Below are 12,769 nucleotides of genomic sequence, written 5' to 3'. Positions count from 1 at the left end.
GCGCATCAGGTACGTATTGGGAAGCCCTTTAATCAGACACCCAATCCCGCCCGCGGTAGCGGCCTCTACTGATCGATCTCTGTTGGTTGAATGCAAAAGTTGATAAAACGGTTTAAATGCATGAATGCGCATCCAATAGTTTAAACCTAGCATGTGAGTGCTTTCTAAGTCGGTTGATTTAATCCAAGTATCAAGTATAAGATGTCGAGTTGGATTTATAGTATATTTGCATGCAAGACGAAAATTAAACATCCATTTACCTAGTTAGGTTTATGGTGCATAACGTGATCCATTTGTCTTAGTAAGACATTTTGCAAATATGATTTTGAATGGGCAAATTACTCATCTGATCCGTCCTCTATCCGGGTTAGCCGGAGTCGGGATCGTCCTAAACCAATGCTGGAAGGGGAACAGACCCTGCATCAGGCAGCCAGAAGAGACGCGAGCCTATTGGCGATGTAAGGGGTCTCCCCTGGTTTGAAAATAGGAAAAGAAAAGGCATGTTTAGGCGCGGGTCAGTCAACGGTATATGACGTGTTCTAACCACTGAAAAACGTTTATAAAACGCGTTGAAAAATGGGTATTTAAACCCGTTTTGGTTTGAAAAGGCCGTTTAGGCCGCATTTGTGTTGATTTGAAGAACGAGACTTGAATAATCGTCATTGTCTTGACGGTATTCGATGTCGGGTTCGACTTTGCAAACTTGTCATGAATAATTTTGAAAATGATTATGAACTAATTGTTTTAAGTTCATTTGAATATAATTAGTCGATACTCATCATCGTACTCGGATTAAAATCCGACATGGTATGTAGAACCAAAGATGACTTTGTGTTGGTGACTAATACATTTATTTTGAAAATGTAAAGAAATGATGAAAGGCTTTAAAATACATTCCAAAATGTAAAGAAATGAAATAAAAGGCTTTAAAATACCTTTTAAATGTAATTAACCAAATATTATCACCGAAACATGGTATTAAGAACCAAGGGTGAAAAATGTATTATGGTTAAAACTTGTGAAAAATGGTTTGAAAATACTTGAAATGGTAAAAACCGATTACAAACATGAAAATGAAAAATAGAGGAAAAGAAGAGACCAAACACGGATTGGACTTAAGGCTGGGCAGGGTGCTTTAGGCGCGAGCCTATGTGCTACGTAAGTAGCCTCTGCCTCAACCAAAAAGTCCGGTTTTGCCTCATCCTTCCCATGTTTTGGACCATGTTATGCATGATTTAGCATGTTATAGTCATGAAACAAGTGAAAACATGATAAAAGAAGATTTTTACACCCTCATACTTACATGCTTGGCTTATGGCGAGAAACCGACGTAAGTGTATCAACTCGTTTGGTTGGAAAAGACTTGGTTTAAAACCGTTTTAGTAAGTAAAAAGAGTGTTTTATTAAGTTTAGTGATGGTGTAGTGGTCGAGATGGTCGGTCAAGTGATTTAATGCACGATGACGGTACCAAACAATGTGTAAGGCTCGCGTTTACGATCGGTAGGTCGTAAACACGTGTCGGATTGTGACTTAGGAAGTCGAGTCGAGAATTTTAAGGGAGAAAAGAGGGGGCGGACACTCGCGTAAGTTCTCAAATGGTGGCATTTGAGGGGTTTTTATAGGAAAATGAGTAGTTGTGTGAGTTTTGAGCGACGTGGCCACCTGGGCTGCTCAAAGAGGCGCGAGCCACGTCGCACGTCTTCGAGGTGTCTTGTCACTTTCACACAAATGCAATCATGATTTGTTCTATCCTAGGATTTGTATGCAAATCTCTTTTACAGTTCTATATACAGACAAGCTTCTGCCTTCTATATGTTTCTTGGGCCATCTTCATACTTGTCTATATCCTACTTCCTTTTTACCTTTACTTTTCAACCCAATCCTTCTTTAACATTTGTCCACAAACTCCTATAACAAGTAACATTACCCGGCCTCACCATATAATTAATTTACCCCCTGTCTTTCTCTATCACGACGAGTTATATTAAAACTTGAGCGATAATCTAAAAAATACGGAATCAAAATAGAAAAATTAACATCTAATAGTCTAATACAATCAATAAAAACACCACAACAAATATTTCAGTAACAAACTAAAAGACCCAACATAAATCCAATTTTCCTTATATATAATTTCTTGGGTGGAAATCTAGTTAACTATTCATAATATCCATTTGACAGTTAGTAATTACAAATTTGAGTTACATTTCAACTAATCAAGACTTCATTTTCATTTTCTTCAAGTGCTCCTGCATCAGAATATGCTTATTATCACAGGATGTAGCTGATTTTGTGTCCGCCTAGGAAGTCTCAGGTGTGTGCTCAATTTTATTCGATAATTGTTACTTTCACTTCCTTGTGCCATGATCTTGATACCAATCTTACAGTTTTGACATGAATGACTTGTGCATGATATAACCCCATATTAAATTCAAACTTTGAGATTATCTATCATCCATCTTGCTAATATGTCCCATACTTCAGTATTTGTATTCCCAATTTACGTTTGGCATGGTAGTTAGAAAATTGAAACCATGCTTCCAACTATACAAAAGAAAATTGTACTGAGCTTTTGGTTGGTCCACTTGCTTAAGCTCCACCTTCACTCATTATTTCATCATTTTAATCATTGTCACTGAAATTTAGCTCTGCCATGCGATCTTAGCTGGGCTCACAGCAGGAAGCCTTCTCAAATACAAGAATGGATTTTGTTATCTACCTTGTCTGTTTACTTTTAAGGTATATTTAAACATCATCTCTTTTCATTCCTGGAGCATTATTGTTTTACTACGATTAATATTCATTATTATTTTTGACCCTCTTGTTTATGTTCATCATTTACCCATTTACCCATTCTTATCATAAATCTTATGGTGATACCTGACCAAGAGTAGTTGTGCAGCAAGCCATTACTAAAGTTAAGTTGAAAGAATAATTGATTAAGAATTTCCTTAAACATGAAGACATGGATTGGTTTCTTAGGTTGGAATCTGTAATAGCTATTGGTTGCTGTAGTGTAATAAAGTTGATTACTTTTGATGTTTTCTACAACTTGACACTAAGATATGGGTATTAAACCCTTATATGAGCCAAGTCTCACAGACCCTTTTTCTCCTGCATTTAGCCAAGTCATACAGACCCTTATATGAGCCTTAATCAGTCCATACAAACTCTTGGAAGTCCCTTGCTTCATCTAATTATGTATCCACACAACGGCTAGCTGACCTGAATCGCATAACAGGTCATCTGCTATTTTTTTTGTAGTATGGGGCTATTTTTTTGTAGTATGGGGCCTGTCCAATAACCCGTCCCAGACCCCCTAATCTCTTGGTCTGTGGGTCTAAAATTCTCATTGTCCCAACCCAAGTCCTCTTTTGATCAATTTTTGAGAGAAGTTTCTGTGTATGCATCTTAATAGATCTAACATGGCGACATATGTCAGGTGAAGGGAATCCTCCATTGGATTGGCAAGCTAATGGAGCTGCAAAAGGATTGTTATACCTGCACGACGATTGTAAGTAATCTATCTCAGCTCTTGTTACTTTTGACAACAATATTATCCCATTGTTTAGAAGTCTTTGGCATCGGTTTCGGTTAAACAACTGATGGTACCGATCACATATTTTTTTGATGAAATGTAAGAAGTATATTAAATCAAAAAAATCGTCCCAAATACACCAAATGGCTTAACCCGCGGATCAGGCCAATTCCACACAAAACTTGGTTAGGCCCAAAACTCGGACACTGCCAACAGAATCAAATAGGCAACAAAATAAGATGAACCCTAAAATCATACAACAATTCCAGAAAAAGCCGTTCATCTCTTCATCTTCCATTTCCAGATCTTTCATCCATTCCTCTCCAGCATTCGCTCAAACCATTTCTTATCCCGTTCCCCAAGTTTATCTTTCATATGTCCCATGATTTTGATTCTAATTTCTGCCTCAATAAACTGCACAAGTGTCTCTGGCCTCCCGAGCTTTTGCTCGAATTTATAGGTATTGCGTTGATGCCAAATATGATAAACGCAAGCATTAATGACAGCATTGATAAGATTCGGTCTGATTATAGAGGAACCCCTGTTCAGTCACCATGGTAGGACATCTTTAATTGGTAAATTAACTCGGAGCCAACTCCCCATCTTCTTGATGTTTGTACTGTACTCGCATGCAAAAAAAGCATCACATATTTTAGTTTGCGCCAAATTTATAACCCATTGTTCACTTTTGTTTATTTTCCATTATTTGGGTTGAATGCAGGATTCCGCTATTATTATAGTCACAATAAGCCCTCAATGAGATTGCATTATTGCGTTGCTGCTAGCCTTCAATAACAATATTATACAGGATTGTCCTAGCAGCTAGGCTTGTGATTGGCTAAGATGGTGTTGCTAGGCGTCTAGAGTATTTAGTTAAATTTTTTAAGTTTTAGATTGCATTTATATTATTTTTGAATGATGTATGAATTTAGAATATTTACTAAAATTATTTAAGATTGTATTATGGAAGAATATATACTTGAGAGTTAAATTAAAACCATTTCGTTTCGAGTATTTTTTGTAAAAAAAGTAAAAAATTCTTTCAATTTGTGGCGTTTTTTTTTTTTGAAAAAACGCCGCAAATAGGCATTTTTTTGCGACGTTTAAAAAACGCCGCAAATAACTTTGCTATTTGCGGCCCCTCCATTTGCTCCCACATCAAAAACACCGTAAAAAGCTCCTTTTTCGGAGCCGCGGGTAAATATTTTTGTACTAGTGATAAGATCTCCATTCTGAGATCAACGATCATCTTATAATGGTTAAAAAAGCATAAACCATTTAAAAAAGTAAAATAAATTTTATAGAAAAACAATCAAAAGGTGGGACTGGGAGAAAACTTAAATTGGAAGAAGAAATGACATAATTAAAATGATTAATTAGTCATGATGGTTCAAAAAGTAAATTGTTAAATTTTAAAGATTTTTCATTCAATTATTTGTACTTATTTATTTACCATTAATTATGAGAGTAGGTTTTTTTTCTTTAGGAAATTATGAGAGTAAGTTTTATGTATTATTCTTGTTTTGACAAAAAAAACATAAATTAAAAACATACGAAGTAGAATTTAGAAATCATACTATTTAATATTTACCCGAAGGTTCACTTTCGCTTCCTTTTATTACATACCTTGATAATAGTTCATATAAAATGAAAAAGAAAAATATATGTTAGAGATGATTATACTCGTGAATACAAAAATACAAATTCAAATAGGTTGATCGGGAAAGTATAATAGTAAAATTACACCACAATATACGTTTAATAACAAATTAAAAGAAATATTACAAGACTTCTATTTTGAGATCAAAAATCATCCATTACTTATCAGTTTCTACCTTACGTTTTTTACACCTTTAATTTTACGTCAGTTTGCCTTTTGTATTTCTTCCCTCTTCAGATTACCCACGTGATGGTTTGTGTTATCTACATTCACATATGTTTCATGGTCCGTTAAAGTTATATAAAAAATACATTGACCAAACGATAGAATATTAACCTGGTAAATACTTGACAAACGAATCAAAACATTGTTACATGTAAGTCACTTAAATTAAACCAACTGAAAAACATGAATTTAAATATAAAGCAAACGATTCATAAAACCAACAACATAACAAATTAAAATATACTATATTGGTCAACAACAACAATACTCAACAATAATACTCGACAAAAATACTCAATATACTCAATATATTCAAATAAATAAATTAAACCATAAAATACAATTCACAACTTAGAAACTCATGACAATGGGCATATTTTAAATAAATAAAGTGAATAGAAACTATTATAGGTTTTATAGGTTTTATAGTCATTACACAACCATAAATTCCCATATTTTAATTTAATTTTTAATTTATTTTGTGGTATTATTAAATTAGATAATTGATTGCCGAGGACCTCAAGAGATGAATTAAATAGGACAAAATATTAATGAAAATTATGGGTGTTGTGTAATATAAGGAATTTTAATAAAATTATTAACATATTATATTACAAAAATTAATTAAATAGGAAAAACTTTTAATTAATTTGGTGTGTGTTAAGTATGATGAAGAGTTTTAATCAATTTATTCCCATGTTTAATTAAAAAAAAAAAAATAGGAAAATATTAATAATGGTGGGTGTTCAGTAATATGAAGAGGTTTAATAAATTTATTAACATGTTTTATTACAAAAATTTTAAAAACAATGAATTAAATAGGAAAATGTTAATAATGGTGAGTGTTTAGTAATATGAAGAGGTTTAATTAATTACTTAACATATTTTATTACAAAAATTTCAATTAAAATTTCAATTTTATTTATAAAATATGAAATTTATTAACATGTTTTATTACAAAAATTTCAATTAAAATGTCAATATTAATTATAAATTATGAAATTTGATGTAAATTTGTAAGGGTTATATAAATTTTGGGAAATAATATATTTAATATACAAAAGTGATTTAAGAATAATGATAATATCCTTTAATATTATAGATATAAGTGAATTAAATTAATTTATAGATAAATGACTTAAATTAATGTCATGTAATAATAAATTAATAATCCATGTCATATTAATTCGCCGTGTCACATCAAAAATATGCAACATCACATTTAAATATGTCACGTCACATTAAATTTTAATCTAGGTGGCTTTTTGGATCCTATGTGGCTTTGTCTAGGTGGCGTTTATTTGTCATTTTAGAGTAGCCTTTTAATTATATTTTATAGATATACAAAATTAATTTAAGAATAATGATAATATCCTTTAATATTATAGATATAAGTGAATTAAATTAATTTATAGATAAATGATTTAAATTAATGTCATATAATAATAAATTAATAATCCATGTCTTATTAATTTACCATCTCACATTAAAAATATGCAACATCAAATTTAAATATGCCACGTCACATTAAATTTTAATCTAGGTGGCTTTTTGGATTCTACGTGGCTTTGTCTAGGTGGCGTTTATTTGTCATTTTAGGGTAGTTTTTTAATTATATTTTATAATTTAGTGTATATTATAACTATAATTATATGTGGTATGCTTATTATGTAGGTTCGGGTTTGGTTAACGACCGTTGTTACTTGTACCTTGCTTATTGGATTTGCGACTGTTTTAGGTAGGGAATTCCTACTCAACATGTAATTTTGTTATTTACATATCAGTTATTATTGTGCCAACCTTTGATAGTTACTGAAATGGTGGTTTGGATGTCAGTATGAGAGGGTCTGATTATTTATAATGAGTGTATTTTATTTCTATGGTTGCTTTATGTACTGTATTTGTGTCACTGTTATCATATTTGATTGAGCTGTCGGTCTACGGACCGAGGAGGTCGTTAGGAGTTCGGAGTATTGATGCCGGTCTGCGGACCGAGGAGGTCGTTAAGAGTTCAGGGGGTTTGATGCCAACCCTGCGGGATCGAGGAGGTCGTTAGGAGTACGGAGATGATTATGATTATGGACGGAGTTATTGAGTATATATTTACTTGAGTTAAACTGATATTACTTTTAATAACATTATATTGTTGTTGGTTTTTTCTACTCGACCTCGTGGTTGACAGTGTATTCGTGTACACCTGTGATGAACCGTAATCGGGGAGCAGACTTGACAGGTACTTGAGACTAGCTGGCTAGGAGCTTTGGGGAGGCGTGAGGAGTTTGGCGTGACGACCTAGACTTTTAGCTCACCTAGGTTTATATCCACAGACTTAGTATTTCAATTTCGCTGCGAGTTTTATTTAATTTCATTGGGCTTTTATTTGAAGCCATGTAATGAGACCATTAAATCTATACTTAATTTAAAATTACTGTTGGTTGTTTACTTTGATTGTTTACTACCTCGAGTAACCGAGATGGTAACAGTCCTATTTATTTGGGAATGTCTTTCTAAAGGCTCCTGAATAAATGGGGGTGTTACATGCTGTCTCTTTAAATTTAAATTTGGCCACCTGTGCTTTAAAGTTATTTGAACATGAGGCATCAAGGAACCATTGTTCTATAGTTTTATCTTTTTTTCCCCATAATGTTAAGGCTCTCTTCCGAAGAGGATTGACTTTTATTGATGCAGGAGCATACTCGGAACAAGCAAATGAAATCCTTATTAGTCGAAATGTGACTCAACTAGTAAAAGGGTTTGAGCTTGGGTCGAATATTGTGTTAATGCTGAAATGGGAAGGCGTTGGAGCTGCACATCACGGCTCCTAGGACGGCTGGGATACACGATTTCCTAAATCGTGTAGGAATAATAAATTAGTTTATTTACTGTTTCCAAATAAAGTTAGGAAAGCTAGATTTTCCTAATCCTAGTTTAATTAGAATACCCAAAAATCTGATTGTGTTCTAATTATTAGTATTTTAATAACTTTCCTAGTTAGTTTAGGAAAGGGGAAGATAGCTTGGCTTGCAAGCTGGGGAATTAGGACTCGGGTCAAATTGTGACCTCGATTAGGAGTATAAGTAGGACCGTGTGCAATCAGAAACATACACATTGATTTTCCAGAAATAAGATTGTTTACAATTGTGAGCATTGATCGATTAGGTTTGCGAGCTTAATCTTTAGGTCATCCTTGCGAGGTTGATTGCGTGAATCTGCGTTTGATACCTTGCGAGGTTAGGACTAGGAATTCACCATACTATCCGGTTCTTCAATATTCACGAAATAAACAGTCCAAATAATTCAATTTCCGCTGCAATTTTACTAATTACATCAACATACACATCCACAAATTTAGCAAACTCAAACGAACGGTTCCACGATCTGTTCAATCTCGTTTTTCCATATAGTTTTACATCAAATTGGTTACTAGAGCAAGGTTCAGATTTATTCCTTAATAGATCTGTCTTGGGACGTTGCTAATCATGGTTAAAGACGGTGATGAGGGTCCGAAAACATGGGAAGAGGGTCATAACGAGCTGAAGTTAGAGATGGCTCAGATGGCTTATGTGTTAAAGAACATCGCAAACATGTTGAAGATTAAGGAGAAGAAAAAGAATTCGGACAGTCCATCCGAATCTGAAGAGGACGAGCAGCCAAAGGGAAAGTCGAGAAATAAGAACGATGATGATCGGGGTTTAAAACTCGATATTCCAGACATTGATGGCGAGATGGATCCGAAATTTTTTTTGGATTGGGTAAGACAAGTTGAGAGGGTTTTCGGGTATAAAGATTATGATGACAAGAAGCAATTTAAAGTTGCAATCTTGAAGATTACAAAGTATGCATCTTTATGGTACGAGAATCTGAAAAAACAGAGGAAAAAGGAAAGCAAAGACAAGATCGAATCTTGGATCAAATTAAAGAAGCACCTGATGAGACGATTCCTGCCTAGAGACTACGAGCAAGAAAATTATCTAAAGCTTCAATCTTTAATGCAAGAAAGTATGTCGGTGACTGAATACATCAAGGAATTCGAGAAGATGTCAATTGTGTGCGATCTAGAGGAGAAGGAAGAGCTAAGAGTGGCGAGATTCATCAAGGGCCTAACACCCGCAATTGCAACGAAGGTAGAAATCCAGAATTATGACGCGTTTAGCGACGTTTGCAGATTGGCATTAAAATTTGAAAAACATGATAAGGCACGAAAACCTTATACTTACTCCAAGGGACAAAGTTCGGGAACAAGCTCTTATTCCATGCTAGCACCTAGCAAGCCTAAAGAAATCCCGAAAGAAGAACCTAAAGACAAAGGAAAGGGTGTTGTCGAACCAAAAGGAAATTCTTTGAGGCGTTGTTTCAAGTGTCAAGGCTATGGTCATATAGCAAACGAGTGCCCTCAGAAGCGAGCCCTAACAGCTCAAGAGTTGTGTGATATGATCCCTGTGTTTGTCACGCCAGAGGAAGAAATGGTTCAAGAGAACGTTGGAGCTGATGGTGAGGGAATAGTCTATGATTTGGATCCGTTAAGTGAAGAGGAATGTTTAGTGCTGCATAATTTGCATATGGAGACGGGTTCAGCTGAAAATGAACAACGAGAACAGATCTTCCACACTCGGTGCAAGGTAAACCGTAAAATTTGCAATCTTATTATTGATAGTGGGTCATGTGCTAATGTAGTAGCAAGGGACCTTGTTGATGAACTGAAATTGCAAACTAGAGACCGAGTTAAACCATACAAATTACATTGGCTGAATGGGGAGAATGGGATTCAACTAAAGAAGCAGGCCTTAATTTTGTTAAGTTTAGGACCCTATACTGATGAGGTGTGGTGCGACGTAATTCCTATGAATGCATGCCACATTCTGTTGGGTAGACCTTGACAATTCGATAGAAGGGTTGAACATGACGGGAGATCCAATGTATATAGCGTGATGAAGGGTAATGTGAAATATAATCTGAAACCTATGTCACCTAATAAGATTAAAGAGTCTAAAATAAAGAAGCGGAGTATGTTTATGGAGGCTCGGGAGGTTGAGGAGGCTTTAGCTCGTGGAGAACGAACTTATGTACTGATGGTTCGTGAATTGGGGTCCGTTGGTGTGAGTGATAACCGTGGAGTACAGGAGCTGTTAGAAGAATTTCAGGATGTGTTTCCGGATGAGTTACCAAATGGGTTGCCTCCTTTATGTGGTATTGAACATCAAATAGATCTGATTCCAGGGGCGGCATTGCCTAATAAGACTGCCTATCTTTGTAATCCAGAGGAAGCAAAGGAGTTACAGAGACAAGTCCAAGAATTGATAGATAAGGGATATGTTCAAGAGAGCTTAAGTCCGTCTGCGGTGCCTGCGCTATTAGTGCCAAAAAAGGAAGAGGCTTGGCGAATGTGCATTGACAGTAGAGCGGTAAACAACATTACAATCAAATATCGCTTTTCTATGCCAAGACTTGATGATATGCTTGACGAACTTTCTGGTTCTAGTGTATTTTCTAAACTGGATTTGAGGAGTGGTTACCATCAAATGAGGATTCGAGAAGGGGATGAGTGGAAGACCGCGTTTAAAACAAAGCAGGGGTTATATGAATGGCTCGTAATGCCATTTGGACTTTGCAACGCTCCTAGTTCGTTTATGAGGCTGATGAATGAAGTGTTAAGGCCTTTCCTTAACAAATTTGTTGTGGTCTATCTTGACGACATCCTAATTTATAGCAAAGATGAAGAGTCGCACAAACGACATTTGCGAGCTGTGTTTGAAGTTTTGTGAAATTAGAAGCTCTATGGTAAACTAGAAAAATGTACTTTTATGGTATCAAGTGTTTTTCTTGGTTATATTGTGGGTAAAGACGGAGTAAGTATGGACCCATCCAAGGTCGATGCTATTCAAGCCTGGCCGGTTCCTAAATCAACTACAGAAGTGCGGAGCTTTCATGGTTTGGCATCATTTTATAGATGATTCATCCAGGGTTTTAGCTCGATTATGGCTCCAATTACAGAGCTAACTAAGAAAGGAGAGTTCGTGTGGACTAGCAGCGCTCAAAAGGCGTTTGAAGATGTGAAGCGCAAGCTGTGTTCCGGTCCTGTTTTAGCACTACCCGATTTTAATAAATTGTTTGAAGTCGAGTGTGATGCGAGTGGTGTTGGAATTGGTGCCGTGTTAGTACAAGAGAAGAGACCTATTGCATATTTCAGCGAGAAATTAAACGGTGCAAGGCAGAACTATTCAACTTACGACAAAGAGTTCTATGCAATCGGGAGAGCATTGAACCATTGGAATCAATACCTGCGTCCGAAGCCGTTTATATTACATTCTGATCACGAGGCTCTTAAACACATTCATGGACAACAAAAGTTAAATCCAAGACATGCTAAATGGGTAGAGTTCTTACAATCATTCACGTTTTCTTCAAAATATAAGACGGGAAATTCTAATGTTGTGGCTGATGCTTTATCACGAAGACATTCGTTGCTGATTGAGTTGGATGCAAGAATTCTGGGTTTCGAACATATCAAGGAACTGTACAAATCTGATCAAGAATTCTCGAAGGAAATTATTGATCCAACACGTTTGTATACTGTTCAAGATGGTTATCTTTTCAAAGGTAATCGGTTATGCATTCCAAATGGGTCGATTAGGGAGCTGTTGGTACGTGAAGCTCATGGCGGGGCTATTGCTGGACACTTTGGAGTTAATAAGACGAGTGATATCCTAAGTGAGCACTTCTACTGGCCGAGAATGAATAAGGACGTGCAAGAAATCGTGGCGAAGTGCGTGGTATGTCAAAGGGCTAAAAGCACGTTCAACAAAGGCTTGTATACACCTCTACCCATACCTGTCCAGCCTTGGAACGAGGTAAGCATGGATTTTATCCTTGGTTTACCAAGAACTCAGCGGGGTAAGGACTCAATTATGGTGGTAGTTGATCGATTCTCGAGGATGGCGCATTTTATTCCGTGTCACAAGACTGATGATGCAACTAAAGTGGCTGATTTGTACTACAGAGTGATCGTTCGATTACATGGAATACCTCTTACTATTGTTTCAGATCGAGATGTGAAGTTTATTAGTTACTTCTGGAAAACGTTATGGCGTTTGATGGGAACTAAGCTTCTTTTCAGTACATCACACCATCCACAAACAAATGGTCAGACCGAGGTAACCAACCGTACTCTGGGGAGTCTATTGCGGGGATTGGTTAGTAAAAGCACGAAGGTTTGGGATATCAAATTAGCTCATGCTGAATTCGCTTATAATCGTACACCATCGATGACTATAGGACGAGCTTCATTCGAGATTCTATATGGCGTGAATCAATATCTGCCCATTGATTTAGTACTCATTCCAAAAAA

General features: G+C 35.8%; 1 long non-coding RNA gene across 2 annotated transcripts; it reads left to right on the top strand.

Moving 5' to 3' along the window:
- Positions 1 to 2,032: 2,032 nt before the first annotated feature.
- On the top strand, positions 2,033 to 4,553 carry LOC141615002 (uncharacterized). Of its 2 annotated transcripts, XR_012529536.1 has the most exons (4): positions 2,033 to 2,315; positions 2,648 to 2,740; positions 3,444 to 3,515; positions 4,261 to 4,553. It is a non-coding gene; the product is annotated as an uncharacterized LOC141615002 (long non-coding RNA). The 2 variants fall into 2 exon arrangements; XR_012529535.1 differs by having other exon boundaries at positions 2,035 to 2,740.
- The last annotated feature ends 8,216 nt before the right edge of the window (positions 4,554 to 12,769 follow it).

This window comes from Silene latifolia, chromosome 11, assembly GCF_048544455.1.
Source record: "Silene latifolia isolate original U9 population chromosome 11, ASM4854445v1, whole genome shotgun sequence".
NCBI classification, from domain to species: domain Eukaryota; kingdom Viridiplantae; phylum Streptophyta; class Magnoliopsida; order Caryophyllales; family Caryophyllaceae; genus Silene; species Silene latifolia.
The sequence above is the reverse complement of the archived record's forward strand: the minus strand, read 5'-3'. Positions and strand labels throughout refer to the sequence as shown.